Raw genomic sequence first — 18708 nt, forward strand, 5'->3', positions numbered from 1 at the left:
AGTGTCCGAGTGTTCAAACCCAAATGCATGAGAAATGGAAAGTAAACGCGATAATTACATATCTTCGTTGATGCAAGAGGGTCCGGATAAGTGTCCTAGTGTTCGAACCCTAATGCATGTGAAATGGTAAGAAAACACAACATTTACATATCTGCCATCATGCAAGAGGATCCGGAAATGTGTCCAAGTGTTTGAACCCAAATGCATGACGAATGGCAAGTAAACACCATAATTACACGTCTACCACCATGCAAGAGAGTCCGAATTAGTGTCCGAGTGTTCAAACCCTAATGCAAGAGAAATGGAATGTAAACACCATACTTATATATCTACCATGATGCAAGATGGTCCGAATGAGTATCAAAATGTTCGAACCCTAATGCATGAAAAATTGTAAGTGTAGACACCCCATTTTTGACAGCCCATAAGACTTGGGCGTTACTGATGGTTTACTTGGTGATAGAAGGTGTGCAGGGCAAAGATCCAGTTTCTTCGGCAAGGAGAGAGACAAGTCTCAAATTCACACCCCGTTTTGGACCAAAGCTATTTCGGATGGTTTTTAGACCTTAAAACCCTCTCTTTCAAAACTTTTTTTTGAAATAAAGTTTTTGCGTTGTTCCGAGGCTCGCATTTTGTCAAACGTTGCGCTTTTTGGTAAACCGAGCAGGGACGAAGTGGAAATGATTGAAAGAGAGATGAAATCTTTGAAAAATCTTTCAAAACACCTTGCTTAGGGGTTTGAAGTTGAAGAAAGGAGGGGAAGAGAGAAGAAACCAAGTTGGAGGAGAAGACAGGCATGAATCTGGGTAGAAGGGAGTCGAGTAGGCCTCGCTGAATCGGGCTTATTAATCTGCATACTTGGATTTAAGCTATGGGACCACCACCGTCGGAAATCTCACTTCCGGGGCTTCATTTTTCACTCAAGAATCTCTTAAAGCCAAGTCCAGGTGGGGGAGATATGATCAGTTGAAGTTGGGCATCATCCCGGTTCGATCAAATCTGCGCGGCGTCACCAAAAAGGGCATAACTTTTTGCACAGGAGGAATTTTAATGCAAGGTTTGCGCCATTGGAAAGCTAACTTCCGGGGCTTCAATATAGACACCTACGGGCCACTTTTTGACCTTGGAAGCATCTGTCGGAAATCTATTTATCCGACCGGCAATTTATTGTGCCGACCGGCCCAAAAAGATGGCTGACCGACCAAGTTTGCTAGCTGACTACCTTCCAGAGTATTCTACAGATTGAATGGATGCCAGCTGTGCCAGCTGGAATGCACAGACTCTGCTCCCCATGCACGTGTGTGGCTGTTTTGCACCCTTTGCACCCATTTTGACCCTCTTTTTTGCACCTTTTGCTCAAAGCTTCTTGAGGAAGCTTTGACCCCTTGTCTTGGCTTCCTCAAGAAGCTTGCACCTTTGCATTAGCTTCTCTTAGAAGCTTGGTCCGTTTGACCCTTTTGTATAGCTTCTTTGAGAAGCTTTATGCCATTTCCTTGCTCTATAAAAGAAACCCATCCTCCTCCATTGTTTTGGTTCAACAAAATCAGATCTAATACATACATATAACATATATATCACCCTCTCTCTCTATATGTCCCTCTCTCTCTACGTTTGGGTGTGTTAGAGTGTTCAAAGACCCTTGTTTTTGGCCTATTGCACCACACCTCATAGCCATACACCACTACCATTGGACTGAGGTTCTTGGGAGGGTTTATTGAGCTCCAAAAGCTGGTTTTTGGCCCCTGAAGCTCCTGGTCTCGAATTTGGTCTTCAAGGGTAAGTTTCTTCCCCTTTTTAGCACTTTCTTGTACCTCATTTTAGCCTGTCTTGCTTGCTGATTTGAGCTTAGTGTATAACATAAAAAATTTCTGTTTTTTTTTTTTTTGTGTTTAAGATACTTCATTAAGACCACTTTTATGTTTGGGGTCGTTTACCCCCTCTTAGGCCTTGTTTGGCCCCTTTTTTGTGTGATTTTGGTGAGCTCCGGGACCACCTTGTTTGGGCCTCCTCACCATTGAAATCTTGAGGGATTTCAGTGCTGAGGATGGTGGTTTGAGGTCCTAAGAAGGAGAGGGGTGACCCTCTCCCTTGTTGCCTTGTTTGTTGCTCTTTCAAGCATTTTTCAGTGGGTTTTAGGACCCCCATAAGCCATTTCCAGAGTTGGTTTGGTCTTGCTAAATGTCTATCTTGCATGTGCTTGATAACTTTTTGGATGGCCCTCTAAAGTAACTCATCATTTTTGCATGCCATGGTTGCATATCAGTGGTTATTTGGGCCTACTTTCACATGATTTATTCACTGATTTTTGATGGTTTGGTGAGATTCCATGTGCATCATATACTTGCCATACAACCCATGTTTGCTAGTCAAAGTTGCATGCTATTTTAGTCCATCTTGCTAACATCTTTTGGCCATGCTTTGAACTGGAAATATGCATGTTTTGGGACTGTCTTGCATCTGTCTTCATGCTTCATGATCAAATAATGCATGCTTTGTATAGCTATAGGCCAATGCGTATGCCTAGTTTTCTGTTTCGGGGCCATTCCATGCACCGGGTGCCATGTTTCCATGATTAGGGGCTGTTTTGTATCACATTTCAATGCTGGAATTACATGCTTGTATGTCATATTTCATGCCTTGCCATGCCTTGTTAGAGTTGCATACTATGCCTTAGGTTTGGTCCTCGGTTTGCGTGCATGCGTGCACGTATTTCGAGAGTCTCATTTTTCATCTAATGGCCACTGATTTTGGCATGCTTGCGAGCTATCCATGTTACTTTAAGTCCATCATCGCATGTTGTTTCATGCCATGTTTACTTACATGTTTAGGTTGCGCGCCTAGTATACATTGCTCATTTGCATGTTCATGTTGCATACTTAGCCTCCATGCCTAGGTTGCATTTCATTGAGCATGCATCCCTTGCCTCTTGATCAATCATGATAGGGGTTGGGGCCCTTTGATGTGTTTTGCGCTTGCATTTCATTTGATATCAAAGTTGCAAAACTTGGCCTCTTAGGCCATCATGCATAATTGATGGCCCGAGGGTCGAGGGTCATGCTCCCTTGAGTCCCTTGCATGATAGGGAGTGTGCCCGCGCATACATGTGCTTGAAATTCTATGCCATGCACTGTCTGTCCTTGTTGCTGTCAAAAACCAGCTTCTGCAGGAAGTTTCTGCCGACCGGCACTGAAGAATGCCGACCGGCAAAGGATATGAGGCCGATGGACTTGAAAGCAGCTGATGGAAATTTCCCATGGCCGGTGGTCATTTCACTTAGCCGGTGGTGTTATGCAGTTCTCATTGAAGATACCCTGAGACTTTGGCAATTTTCAGAGGAGCAGGGCAGCATTAACAGAGGCAGCAGTGGCATGGTATGGGTTTCCGGGCAAAATGGACCGAGCATGCATCATTCGCGCATTTTGAGGCACGGCTGCGGCCACCTTCTGTCTGTATTTATTTTGTCAATTAATTAAGGGTCTGTAATAATTAATTAGCTAGGATAGTTGATTTGTTATTCGGACTGTATTATTCTTTCGGTTCCTCCGAGCGAGGGTAAATTTGTAATAAGTGTGGGTGCGTGTGTGCATGTCTTCCAACCCCACGTCTTTCTTCCCTTTTATTTACCCGCTTATGATGGTAGATTAGGGCATATTTAAATTAGCATACCTTATGCTATGCATGCGTGCATTCATACATTTGTCTTTCATGCAACAGGCTCGGTACATCATGCTAACTGCACTCGTATTTCAATTCCAAGTTGAGTATTTGTTAGTTGCAGCGTTTCACATGCCATGTTTAGGATAGCCGAGCCTGTTTAGATTGCATCTTTGCATGTGTTGCATTAGCCATTTCAAATATGAGCTAGGATCATGCATGTGATTACTAACTGGTTTCTGTTTTGGCTTGGAGTACTAGGTGAGCTTTTATGCTTTAGCATGCCGCATGCGTGTGAGTGTTGCCATAATTGCATGATTACCATGAGGCTAGCTGCTTATGTGATATAACTGCTTGAATGCCTGTGGATGAAGGTCGAATTGCCTAAATTAGGATAATTCATTAAAACTGCGAGTTTTAAGCCCACTCGATAGTGGCAAAACCATTTTTCCTAAAAGTCCACTTGAGGGTGGCAAAACCTGCATTTTAGCCTACTTGCGAGTAGCAAACCATTTTCAAAACAAACATGCTATGTTTTGTTCCAATTTAGGTGATTTGGTCTATACTTGTTTGCTGTGCGCATAACATAGTAATTCTAGGCTAATAACCGGAATAAGAACACATAATGTTTTCAAAATCGGATGTCATGGTTAGTAGAGGCCGATCCTCGGATCGGGCGAGAAGGGGTGCTCATAGCTGACCTTCCCCAATCGTACCCAAGCTCCCGAGCCGAGGCAACTTTGGTGATGACGGACACGTGGCTTTTGGCACCGAGTCAGGGTTTCCTAAATTCCCCCATAAGAAAATATTTAGGTGGCGACTTTGTATCTGGCAAAACAGTCCATGTTTGGCACTTCTTTTTCTAAAAATTTGTTTTCTCAAAACGATTTTCCAGATTTGGACTCTTTGGTTCAGATTAAGAACCGTGACACAAAATCGAGTCCGAACTGTAGCGGGGTCCCTCGCGGACGTGTTACAATTTCTGGCGACTCCACTGGGGATTTTAGAGAGCTTGACTTGAACTCATGATATCCTGTTTTGATTTCATTTATGTGTCTCTTTGCATTGCATATGCATTTGTGTGCCTAGGACACCGTGTTTGCCATCTGCCATTCCTGAACGGTTTGCCGGAGGCTTGTCTTGTCAAGGCATGACCATAAGGCTGACCGGTTATGGGCTCTGACAGTATGGAAACACAAACCCCGATTTTACCGGGGCACCCTTTTTGACCATTCGACCTAGTGCATATTTGGAATCTATAGTGACCATCCCAAACTAGGACAGGTTGCTTACCCGATGCTAAGTTGTTTGAAACCGCTGCGTGCGTAGTGAAACCATAGCTCCTGAAAAAATAGGACAGGGAAACCCTATCCCAACATAGGGGTGTTTTGGCTCTCTCTTACTTGTTAGAGTGTATCTCTACAGGAACGCATATACCAGTTTGCAAGTCTGGGCATCAGGCCTGTGGGCATCAACATCAGTATTTGGGGAATCAGTTTTACCCGAGGGTATCAGTTTACAGGCAGATATTTGGGAAACAGTGATCAGTATTGAGTACAGTCATCCTAGTATGCTCAAATCTGTTCCAGTGAAATTGTGCTGAGATGCTATCTGTTTTCTCTCTTGCTAGGTAGTCCTGGAACTATAGCTTCAGAAGGCTCCGATATCCCCGGGGTACATTGGACTAGTGTTGATAGACTTTGTTAGGTCAGAAATTCAATTCAAGGGCAACCAAGGCTCTGATATCCCCGGGATACATTGGACTAGTGTTGATAGACTTTGTTAGGTCAGAAATTCAATTCAAGGGCAACCAGTGTTCTTTCGCTGAGGCAAGGCAAAGAAAGGCCAGTCGGGGCTCACCGGTCCATTTGATCCGTCAGTCGCCAGTCACATCACCTTTGTTCAGACTCAGCAGACCGTGATGGCATAGGGTTCGGAAGAATTTGTGGCCGTGATAGCAGCATTAAATCAGAGAACTACCACGCAGGCTGAGACCAGTATTGAAATGCAGCGTCCATCTGGGGCATCTGCCTCACATCCAGCTTTGGGACCCCAGCCAAACTTTGACCCACTTCCGCCAGTTGAAGATTTGCAGTGTCCGAATCCTCGAGAAAGGTTGACTCCAGCTCAAGTGCTCAGCCCCCTGGTGCAGCCTAATGAGAGACTTTATTCGCTTGATGTTAATGAGCTCAATCCGACTGCAGTGAAAATTATGAACCTTGAGAGGCAATTCAAAAAGGCACAGGGCCTTAACTCCATTCCCGACATTGAGGATGGGCACACCGAGGCTGCTGTTCGGCTCCCAAACAGATTCAAAATGCCATATATTGACCATTTCGACGGGTCTGGAGATCCAATGGTACATATCCGAATTTTCTTGGATGTCCTGAAGCCAATGGGTCTGACTAAGCCACAAAAACTCTCTCTGTATGGAAGAACCCTGTCGGGTGTAGCAGCCACTTGGTACGCTAAGTTGGAGGACAAAGTGAAGCAAGACTGGGAAGAATTGGCTGAGGCCTTTGTCGATCAGTATTCCTACAATACCCAAGTTGAAATGACCATGCAAGAGCTTGAAACAACCCGCCAGAACCCAATAGAGCCTTTTGTGGAATTTGTAGCAAGGTGGAGGGCAAAGGCAGCACAGATGACAAATCGCCCTTCTGAGAGGGATCAAGTGCAAATGATGGTGCGAAACCTCGAGCATGATATGTTGCAAAAGTTAATAGTCGCTCCACTATTCACTTTCAAAAGTTTGAATGAACTGGGGGTTCAGGTCGAGAATGCGTTCAACAGCGGGATCATTCCCAGAACAAGTGAACCGACAAGGGGGGCGATTGCAGGGAGTACCAATGCTAGTAGTAGCGTCATTCCCAAACCCACTAAGATCAATGCAGTCGCCACAGCCAACCCTTTTGCCAAACCAAGCCTACAAACAGCCGGCCCAGCCCGAGCTCAGGGCAGAACTTTCACTCCCCTCTATATGAGCCTGACTAGCGCACTAAAAGCCTTGATGGAAAGAGGGCATCTCAAACCCCTCGATCCTCAACCTCCGCCTGACCCACTTCCAGCCAGACATAATCCCTCCAAGTACTGTATGTACCATCAGCAGCCCGGTCATGGCACCGACCGTTGCTACCGCCTTCGTCATGAGGTCCAAAATCTCATTGACAACCGGACGATAGCTCCACCTTCAGCCCCCGATGACCAAGTACCTCATCCACATCTCAATCTGATCCACACACTGGCCGTCCCTTACGACCCCAGCGTATACATCACCCCGGCCCATCTACCTAAGCCTGAGGTGTTTATCTCGGAAAGCATGGACTTATGCATGATGGGTGCATCTGAACCCCAATTATCTCAAACCCGTGAACCCACTACTTTTGAGCTGATGAAGATGATCGAAGATCTTTAGAGAACTGTGGCAGATCTGGCCTTTGGAGTTTTGGCCCCATCATCAACCGCATCACATACCAGGGAGTTCACGTCAAAAGGCTCCTCAGGACGGGCTGCATTTGAAGAAGGCCAATCCCTTGGCAAAGTGGAGGCAAGTGGTAAGAGCAAGGTAGGGGCAGGCATTGGTCCCCATGAACACCTTCAGTGGGATATTGAGGCATTGAAAGCTGAAGGGCTGAACAAGCAGCAAGTACTCGCAGTTGTTGCAGAAATTGTAGATGACACTTTTGCCACTCAGAATGAGAGCAGTCTGAATCAAGGGGGAATCCGAGAGAAGGGCCGCTGTACCAGGAATTTTCCTTTAAGCTCTAAACCCTTGCTTGGAAGAGATCAGCAAACCCAGTCAGCGCCTACCAATCCCTTTGCTGGCGCATCCAGTAAAACTCCACAAACCTCAAAACACCCACCTCGAGGCCAGAGGGTGTTCGCACCACTATACATGTCTTTATCAGCGGCCTTGAGGGTCCTGATTAGAGAGGGGGATCTGAAACCCCTGGAGCCACGACCACTGCCAGATAGACTTCCTTCCTCCCATGATCCGACCAAGTACTGTGCCTTTCATCAGCAAGTCGGCCATGTCACTGATGGTTGTTTCCATCTTCGCCACGAAATACAAGATCTGTTTGACAATAAGGTCATCGTCGCACCAACTCAACAAAGTCTATCGTCATTGGATCAGTGAACCTGGGGGATAATGCGGTGCGATCGGCGGATGAACCACCTGCGGGCGGCGCTTAGTTTACTTCAGATGTAGCGTTTGACACGCACAGTTTTGAGCAATGTGCGAACACTAGTTTTTGTACTTTTTGACTTGGGTATTGGGTCAGTTTTGTTGTTTTGTATATGGTTAGTCTTTTTGTACTAAGTCGGTCAGGTCTGTCTTGTTGTATCGAGTCAGTCCTGTTTTGTTAGAGTCAGGTGATTCCGGGGGTGTAACCTCGGGCATCACTATTTTGTTTTGTGTTTGTCTTTTCGCTTTTTTGAGTCTGTTTCTGCCATGGAGCTGGTTACACCAACAGTTATGAATGAAACATCAGTGGTTTTTCATGCTTTTGTGCTTACTTCTGCCTTGTGCCAGTTGTACCAGAAAGTCGAATGGAACGACAGTGCATTTCACCTGTTTCTCTGTGCTTTTAAGTCATTGCGTTGACCTAAGTTTTTCAAAGCTGTTTTTAAACATTGTGATGAAAATGAAGAGGAAGGAATTCCTCGGGTTTTGCAAAATTTGATCAATTGAGAGAAAGAGAGGCATGCTAAGCCCTTAATGAATGAAATCATGCTTATTAGTGTGAGTACTGGGAAGGATCCTGGCTTGATCCAGATTGGTTCCGCTCTGCCTTCAGTGGGAGCGATTAGTCGCTTTCTTAAAAGATTTCAAAAAAAAAAATATTTTGCGCGGTCCTGCGAAGACTTGTGTGGGATCGCTCTTGAGATTGTGCAGCTTAGGATCACTCTCAGCCTCGAGATTCGACCCCTCACTTTCAAACCTTGAACCTGAGTTCAGAACGTTCAACGGTCAACCACAACGTGAGGCCTGTGTGGCCATTTTGAAGCAGCCCTCGAACAAGAGGCACCAAAGTCAGATCAAGAGGATCAGATCAAAGGAAGCTTGTCAAGCTAGATTAGAAGCCCCCCCTCAAACTAGGGGTCAAAATGTCAGATATGCTCGAAGAGTCGAAGATGGATCCTTCAGTAAATCGATACAACAGCCACTATCCTGGATACGGATGGCTTCAAAACTCTAAAACCATTTGGTATGGACTTGTTACACTTTTACCCTTTGAGAGGCTCGCTGGGCCGAAAACCCGGAAGGGCGACCCAGGCAAAAATTAGAGCAAGAGAAAAATACAAAAAAATGCAAAAAAAAAAAATGCAAAAGAAAAGAAAAAAAGAAAAAAAAAATGCAAAAAAAAAAAGAAGAGGAAAAGAAATGAAAAAAAAAATTGAAAAGAAAAGAAGAACAAAGCTCGCAAGGTCGAAAACCCGCAACGGGCGGCCTTGGCAAAAGTTAGAGCGCAAAAGGAGAGGTGAAATACCTGAGTGTACCTTAACCCCGAACTACGTAAGGCTTGATTCTCATCTTTGGGATACGTAGGCAACTTCATTCCGAAGTCCAGCCGTAAAACACTTCAAAATCAACTGTGTCCATGTAATGGTTTTGATCATCTTTGCCTTCTCTGTATCCGAGAGTTCGGTTGTCATCGTTACTCTGAGGACTGATTGCAATGCGCTGCGATGCTATCCAAACAAGGGGCAACTTTCCGTTGCCATACGGTGTGCCGCGGTGCCATTCAAACAAGGGGCAACTTTCCGTTGCCGTGCAGCTCTTTTCAAGAAAGGGGCAATTTTCCTTTGGATCTGAAATTGCGCATCTTAAGAGTAGGTTCCGTGCTTGTTCAGCATTGGCCGTTTGCAAAAATAATTTTTGAGAATTTTTATTAAGGTTGACTGATCTCTCGAAAATTATTCCATCTTTTCCAAAAACTAGACCATTTCTTGGACCCAAAAAAGGAAAATTTCCTGTGCTCATAGCCTGACTTGCATGATTTCAAATCAAAAATTGAACAAGTATGTTAATCTGACTCTCATATTGGTCAAAATTGTTTCAGTAGAAAGCAAAAACAAAAAATGGTCAAAATAATGAACTAGGGACACAGTTGAGTCAGGCTTCTTGTCTTTCTCCCGTTGTCAATGCATCTGCCAGAAAGGGCACCATACCTGTCGGAAAAAGGCATCACTGAAGCTGACCGTAAAAGGGCAGAAGGCTCTCACATCCTCCACGCAACGAGGTATCAAGCCAAGTGCGAAGCACGAACGGGAACGGATCAAGATATTCCACTCCTTTGTTTGGACAGATCTAATCACGTCCAAACTCCCCAGTAAGAGCATCGTCAACCAATGTCGATTGCAGATTTGCTGCACATCCAGCCGCATCGCAACCCCTCTGTGGGAGAAAGTTCACTGTTGTGAGCAGAAGAAAAGAATCTAGCAGAATGCTTGGGGCAAGAACCCGCAACTTCCTGTTTGTTCATCAACCACCCTGGGGAGGGATGAAAAAATGAGAGATTAAAAAATAGAGAGATGCGCGTTGAGAGAAAAAGTGAGGAGAAGGGGCTTTTTCAGAAAAACAGAGCCCGAGGGCCGAGCGATGTGAGAATCACAAATAAGAAAGGGTGGGAAACAATACCCGGGGAAACAGGCTCCATGTGCACATTTGAGTCTTCTGTTTTATTTTGTCTGTCTCGATTCTTGTTTTGAGTCGCTTCGAGTGTTACTCGATGTGTTTAGGTTGTTTACCTTTGTTTTTCCCTTGTTGAGTCGTAGTGCGCTGTGTTCAGTCGTAGGCTCAATACCCGGTTAAAGAACTCATTTCTCAATTTCCAAAAAATCATCTTGTGCTCAGAGTGCTGTGCCATTCTCCACACTTGTGCAAAACAGTATTTGTTCTTTCATAAAACTGCAGGGTCCACCCCCGATAAGTGTGAACAGTAGAACAAGGACCTATCTGAAGCTATGTAGGTTCCAGACTGCAAAACAAAAGAAAAAAGGAAAATTTGGAGCATCTTAGGGTGTTCCAGCTTTGGCAAGATCCGAGACTGCATTTCAGGTGCACCTTCCCAGACCTTGCCATTTCTCTAGAGTATGAGTGTATCTCGACCCCAAGTGTAAGCCCGCTTCAGGTCAGAATGGCAATTAAAGCAGCAGCATATGTTATCTCTTGCCAACATAAACAGGGTGTGCTCTTTTTAAGCTAAGTGTGTTACAAAGTCCTCCGAAAGGTAAATCGGAGGCACCAGAGTACATGTTTGATGCCCTTCCATTGCATAGAATGTGCACTTTCATATACACTTCTGTGACATGCGTGCCGCGCATCGTTATGATTCATGCATAGAATATGCTTCCTTTCGATTCTGCATAGAATTTTCTTTCAATATTGCATAGAATATGCTCCTGTTTCTTGCATAGAAAATACTCGTATCTTTTGCATAGAAAATGCACTCTTCCATACTTGCGTAGAAAATGCACTTCATTTGCATAGAACATGCATTCACTCGCACTATCTTGTGCACTTACACTTTGTATCTCACTAGCACTGTCTTGTGCATCTTGTGGTTGTATCTCACTCGCACTATTTTGTGTATTGCATATCAATCGTGCTGTTTAACATATCGCACTGTTTAGTGCATTTCAAATCACACGCGCTGTTTAGCGTATCGCACTGTTTAGTGCATTTCAATCGCGCTGCTTAGCGTATCGCACTGTTTAGTGCATTTCAAATCAATCGCGCTGTTTAGCGTATCGCACTGTCTTGTGCATTTCAAAATCACTCGCGCTGTTTAGCATATCACACTGTTTAGTGCATTTCAAATCAATCGCGCTATTTAGCGTATCGCACTGTCTTGTGCATTTCAAAATCAATCGCGCTGTTTAGCGTATCGCACTATTTAGTGCATTTCAAATCAATCGCGCTGTTTAGTGTATCGCACTGTCTTGTGCATTTCAAAATCAATCGCGCTGTTTAGCCTATCGCACTGTCTTGTGCATTGCAAAATCACTCGCGCTGTTTAGCATATCGCACTGTTTAATGCATTTCAAATCAATCGCGCTGTTTAGCGTATCGCACTGTCTTGTGCATTTCAAAATCACTCGCGCTGTTTAGCGTATCGCACTGTCTTGTGCATTTCAAAATCACTCGCGCTGTTTAGCGTATCGCACTGTTTAGTGCATTTCAAAATCAATCGCGTTGTTTAGCGTATCGCACTGTCTTGTGCATTTCAAAATCAATCGCGCTGTTTAGCGTATCGCACTGTCTTGTGCATTTCAAAATCAATCGCGCTGTTTAGCGTATCGCACTGTCTTGTGCATTTCAAAATCACTCGCGCTGTTTAGCGTATCGCACTGTCTTGTGCATTTCAAAATCATTCGCGCTATTTAGCGTATCACACTGTTTAGTGCACTTCAAATCACTCGCGCTATTTTGCGTATCACACTGTTTTGTGCAGCTACATTCGCGCTATTTTGCGTTTGAGCATGTTGGTGATGGGTTTGAGATATTTTGAGACATGCATGTAGATAAATTATGAAATTGAGCTTTAATATGTTGTAATTCTATGTTTGTACCATGTTAGTACATGATTATGTGAAGTTTGGACCGAAATCATGCCTTTAGAGCTTTGGAATGTCGAGATGAAGCTCAAGAACTCAATCTGGAAAACCCAGATTTTCGATGTCCGCTCGAGCGGGTGAAGTGCCGCTCGAGCGGAGAAAACGAGCTCCCAGCATTTTCTGCAGACATGGTTCCCGCTCGAGCGGGGAAGTTGACGCTCGAGCGGGGAGCTATGTAGACAGGCGCTCGAAGGGCCGAGTTCACGCTCGAGCTGGAATTGAAGGCAACTTGTACTTTCGCAGACCTAAGGGTCCGCTCGAGCGGGGAAGTCCACGCTCGAGCGGGGACCCTATTTTCTGAAATCCTGTTTTTGCATTTGGTGTTCTGTTTTCCGTTCTCTTTCACTCGCAAGCACTCTTAGGCATATGTTAAGCATTGTAAATGAGTTAATGAGATAATAATAAAGCCTAAAGAGGAATATGTGAATTAAAGAACGAATTGATCTATTAATGACCCTTTTGTGTTCATGAAATGTGTAGGGTCAAGCTCCAGGGCAAATCCAGAAGCCGATCACTGTGAGTAATATCGATATTTGAATGATTGTGAATGACCAATTATTACTCCCTTATATGGTTTGTAAGTTGCTAATTGGGATTGTGGACAAAAGTCTGACAGGAATAAACATAAATGGACCGAAGGTCGTTTTGATAGAAATAAATGGACATAAGGTCATTTTGACATGAATGAGTGGGCCGAAGGCCGTTTTGACACGAATGTATGGGCCGAAGGCCGTTTGACATAAACGAGTAGACCGAAGGTCGTTTCGATATGAATAAATGGACCGAAGGTCGTTTTGATATAATTGAATGGACCGAAGGTCGTTTTGATGTAAATGAATGGACCAAAGGTCGTTTTGATATAAATGAAGGGACCGAAGGTCGGTTCGATGTAAACGAATGGACCAAAGGTCGTTTTGACATATGTGAGTGGGCCGAAGGCCGTTTTGACATGAACGAGTGGGCCAAATGCCGTTTTGACATAAATGAATGGGCCAAAGGCCATTTTGATAGAAATGAATGGGCCGAAGGCCGTTTCGACATAAGTGAATGGGCCGAAGGCCGTTTTGCCATGAATGGAAACCCGAATGGGCCAAGGGCCAGAATGTTTGGAACTACAGTTACTTGATTTGCATTTCGTATAGTTATATATATCTGTTAAATAGAAGTATAAATTGGGCCCAAGGCCATTTGGAACATGTTGTTCTACATTGTTATGTAACTTCTGTATTTGATTTGATATTATTCACTGGGCTATCGCTCACGCTCATTCATGTGTTTGTAGGTGAGCCAAGAGAAGTCCAGACCCAGTCTCAGTGAAGTCTGTATGAAACAACTAAGGTTTTGAGAGAGTCAGCCCTTGTGTCTCACGCACGAGACCCGTCTTCGCCCTTTTGTTATGTATTTACATTTTGTCAGGTTGGCGAAGTTTTGTATATGTCTACTTATGGTTTTATGGGTTGACTTAGTTTTGGATGATCCTGTCTGTACAGAACCTATGTCGTTATGTTTCTGTTGTGAGTTATTAACGGACATATGTATGGTTTGTTTTGATGTGCCATGTAAGCGCAACTCTATGGACAAAGTTTTTAAATTTTGCTTCCCTTTTGGCCCCTTTACTCTGATGTGTTAAGTCTGTTTTGGTTTGAGGCCGTAGGTAATCTTAGGATTACTGGCCGGTTGCGTCCTTAACCCATGGAGGCGGGTTCGGGTCATGACATCACGAGAGGTCCCTCTACCACCAACTCCAGGGCCAATGTCAGGAAATACACATAGACCCACAAGTGTGGAAAACAAAGCAGAATACGAAGTGCTGAGTGCAAAGTGCACGATACAGAGTATAGAGTGCGCCGTGTGTGCAATGTGCAGGTAATGACGAGCAGAAATGTAAATCAAGAGGGCAGAAAGTACCTCCCAGGCTCTCAAATAGCCGCCAAGTAAGTCCCCCCGTCCGCGGGAGGTCGCGCTCATGTAGCAATAAAGGGTAGCCAAGCTGGCACCACCCCAGTCATACCGTCTGACCTGTGACAGGTCCACCAAAGCACTCAACAGATAAAGCCCAACAGTGTTCCCCCTGTCGGCAAATAAAGTGGTCCCGAAGAGGAACATCAGAAAGTCGCGGGCATACTGTGCTGCCTCCTCAGGAGTCCCAGGCTCCATCTCCACCCGTCGGAAATGGGAAGAGAACCAGGTGTATCAGACTCTCCCCGAAGGTCTATCAACAGGCGGGCGAACCCCCAGCAAATATATCCAAGCAGCCTCCCACTGGCCCATATCCTCATCGTAAGGGATGGGCCAACCTCCCACGTCAAGGCCAGTCAGTACGGCAAAGTCAAACGGGGTCATAGTCAAGTCCCCCGTGGCAGAAAAATGGAAGGAGTTGGTGGTGTCCCACCATCTCTCCACCAAGGTGGCCATCAACGTCCTCCTGGCAGGACAACGAGATAGCCCAGTACAGAAGGGCCCGAACCCCGCCAAGTCAACCAAATTCCGAACAGCCTTCGGGAGCTCAGCGTACCAATCTCTCGCCGCGGTAGAGCCATATCCCCGCACAGTGCGAGAAGTCACCTGCATTCAGAATGAATACATGTTTCAGCATAAAATGAATAAACTACATGCAAAAAATAAATAGGTTGCGTGCAAAGTAAAGTAAGTGAGCCGCGTGTTCAGAATTAGTGTGTGCTGTGTGTTCACCTTCAATTTGGGCTGTGTGTTCAGAAAATTAGTGTTTTGGGCTGTGTGTTCAACTCTCAATCAGTGTGTGCTGCGTGTTCACCTTCAATTTGGGCTGTGTGTTCAGAAAATCAGTGTTTTGGGCTGCGTGTTCAACTCTCAATCAGTGTGTGCTGTGTGTTCACCTTCAATTTGGGCTGTGTGTTCAGAAAATCAATGTTTTGGGCTGCGTGTTCAACTCTCAATCAGTGTGTGTTGCGTGTTCACCTTCAATTTGGGCTGTGCGTTCAGAAAATCAGTGTTTTGGGCTACGTGTTCAACTCTCAATCAGGGTGTACTGCGTGTTCACCTTCAATTTGGGCTTTGTGTTCAACTCACAATTAGTGTTTTGGCTGCGTGTTCAACTCTCAATCAGTGTGTGCTACGTGTTCACCTTCAATTTGGGTTGTGTGTTCAGAAAATCAGTGTTTTGGGCTGCGTGTTCAACTCTCAATCAGTGTGTGCGGCGTGTTCACCTTCAATTCGGACTATGTATTCAGAAAATCAGTGTGTGGGCTGCGTGTTCAACCCTCAACCGATGTGTGCCGTGTGTTCACAATCAATTTATGGGCTGAGTGTTCAGGAATTCAAGTGATTGCACCGTGTGTTTAGAGTGCAAACAGAATGCATGAAAAATTCATAATATGTTACAGAAAAGGTAAGAACGAAGTAAATACCTCTCGTGCCTCATGGGAGAGGTGATACTCTGGATCCCGCAGAAGGAGATCCCTGGGTGCTCGCTCGTCGAAATCGGTGAAGTGATAGAAAATAGCCCGCGAAAGAATATGTGCCGGTGGGTCGTACCTCTCGGGTATAAAAGGTCGAACCCTCGGTGGCAGAGCCATGATATCGGGATCACCTCCGGCGTTCGGAGGACCTCCACCGTGGGGGAAATGACCAGCCATTTCAAAAAATCTGCAAAAGGCAAAATTGGAAAAAGTCAACTCTCGGGAAATGAAAAAGTCAACAAAAGTCAACTCCTGAGAAAATCTTCCAAATATTGAGACAAACTCACCTCAAGTGGCGAAAATGAGAAAAGAAGCCCCGAAATCAAAATTTAATCGGTTCAAAGTGCTTAAAACTGAAAGATTTCGCAAAAACAACTTGCGTGGGACGTTGGAAAACGTGTATAGAGCACAGATTTGAGGGATAAAATGGTTTGGGAAGCTAGAGGAGACGATTTCGGAGCTGCACTTGTGAGCACAAAGTGTTTCGATGAGTGTATTTAAAGAAAGGAGGCTGAAAAGGCAAAATTGCCCCGAATCTGGGCTAGGTCGCCGACCGGCCACCTTTTCTGGCAGGCCGGCCATTCCCTTTTCAAAAACTGGCCAGTGGCCTCCCTCTCCCAATAAAGATGGCCGGTGGTGTTCCCCACATGGCCACCAAGGTCCCTGCAAATTTTGGGGAGGATTGGAGTCCCCGGGACCTGAAAAAGTACAAGAGAAGTGCACTTTCTGTCGCGAAATCGCTCCGCCGGAACCTCAGCTTCAACTTCCGATGCGTGTCTCATCATTACTCATCGAAAGTGAGATATATCCTTTTGAACATGTTGTAACCTCTCTGGGGGGTGAACCGGAGTCCGCGATCGAGTCGCCCTCGCCGAAACGCGCATTTCCATGCTCGTTGTTTTGGGACAAACATACATCCTGGTTTACGCTTGTTCTGCATTATCATGCACATAACTTGCATTCTCATGCACATACTTGCATTGTTATGAACGTCTCTTTGATATCACCGAGCCTCCGTGCTTAAACTCGCGTTGTCACGCGCGTTTCTTCCCGCATTGCGATGCACTTTTCCATCGACACCGCGATTGTCTGCATTCGATATCACATTGAACCTATGCCATTAGATATGTTGTTCTTGTTGAGTTTCTTTCTTTTGCAGGCACGATATTGTATGTACGGTTCATTTGAAGCTGGTGTGACCAGACGAATCGCGCAGGTATCGTATCTTCTCCGTGTGAGACGCGACGAGAATTGAATAACTCTCTGCATTCCTAACTGCATGAAATGTAGTCGTTGCTTTGCATTCTTGCTTAAAACTGTTGCATCTATTTGCGAATACTTGCTTCATTATAGCTTGCCGCATTTGCATGATCATCAAGTCGCATCTGGCCTTGTGTATACTGTTTTGCATTTTGCCCCCTGCATGCGGGCACGCCTGCGGGCACATCTCTGTTTATCTCACCTGTTTGTCTAAGTCTTTAGCCTTGTCAAAAATGGGTCGTCTCTAGGCTTTGACATTCACTCCCGTCACTTATGACTTTCGAGTTCTGTCAAAGAGGGGCAACTGTAGACACCCCGTTTTTGACCGACCTTAAGACTCAGACGTCACCTATTGAGCGATTGGTGATGTTGCATATCGCGCTCGTTCAGAGGTTTCAGAGTCTCGGCTGCGAGCCTTGCCTCCGGACTTCTGGACTCTTTCATGCTTTGCCTCGGTTTGTGAACCAAGCTCTGTTTTCTCTTCCCGAAGGGAGGGAGAAGTCTTGTAGATCATCTCTCAGTGGCCGTAGGCTACGTTTCGTGGTTGTAGGCCATTTTGCCCGTTTGGAGTCCGGTTTCCGATTTTTCGGAGCCGTTGGCCGTGTGCCTCAGTTCGGGACCGCTTAACCACCTCCGTTTGCTCCGATTTTTGGCATGCATCTTATTTGCTTCCTTTTGAGGGACACTGTGGCTCGAGAGACCAACTTCGTGGTCGAACACCACTTCCGGTGCCTAACAGTCAGTTTTTGGGGCCTCGGGCTGCGCGTTTCGGCCCTTGAACCTTCATTTTGCATCGGTTTGGGTTCAGTTTCGGCAGGGACCTCTGTTTCATTGTTAAGAAGGTCGTAGAAAGGTGGAAGGCCAGCAATTGTTCTGACAACCAGTTTTATTCCTCCATCGCCCTCCGTCGCCCGTTTTTTCTCACTTGAAAGCCAATGTTGACCACCTTAAGGCCACTTTTTCTTGCCCCAAACCACATATTTGTGTTGTACACACCTGGGAGGCCACCAATATCATATGGCCGACCAGTAATTGTGTGTGACCCTTTTGAACCCCTCCTAAAAGTGGCCTTTTCTCTCTCCTGGTTCATTCTCTCCAGTTTTTTACCACATGGTTGTGTTGTGCACACATGAGAGGCCCTCTTTTTGGCATGGCCGGCCATTAACCTTCATTGACCCTTTTGACCCTTGGCCGACCGACCATGGGGAAGGCCGACCGGCCACCTAAACCCTAGGAAACCGGCCGGCCATGATCCTCTCTCCAGGTACTTTACAGAAATGCCCTCTGTTTCCCCCAGATTTTGTATCCCGGGGGGCTAACTTTTAGGGGGAAACTTGAATTCCATTCCCCCCCTTTTTTCCTCCTTCTTTTGCCTATATATCCAGGCCCTCTAGCTCCCATTACAGAGGTTAGAAATTTTGGTTTGGAGCTCCCACATTGTATCTCTCTCTTTCTACACTCCAACCCTCAAAACCTCACAAACCCTATACCATTTCTACACCACCACCTAGCACCTTGCCACCACCATCCATTCCAGCCACTTGGAGCTGTTTTCCAGAGCTAAGGAGCCACCAAACTTGGTTCAAGAGTTGTCAAAGATTTGGTCTTCAAGGGTAAGTCTTCTCCTCCCTCTTTCTTGCCTTATTTTGCTCAATATATTAGCCATACTTGCTTGCATATTTGGGCTCCAACCCTAACTGAAAATAGCATTATTTTGAGGTATTTTTCATGTTTG

The sequence above is a fragment of the Camellia sinensis genome, chromosome 3 (assembly GCF_055761805.1).
Source record: "Camellia sinensis isolate YWXY chromosome 3, ASM5576180v1, whole genome shotgun sequence".
NCBI lineage: Eukaryota > Viridiplantae > Streptophyta > Magnoliopsida > Ericales > Theaceae > Camellia > Camellia sinensis.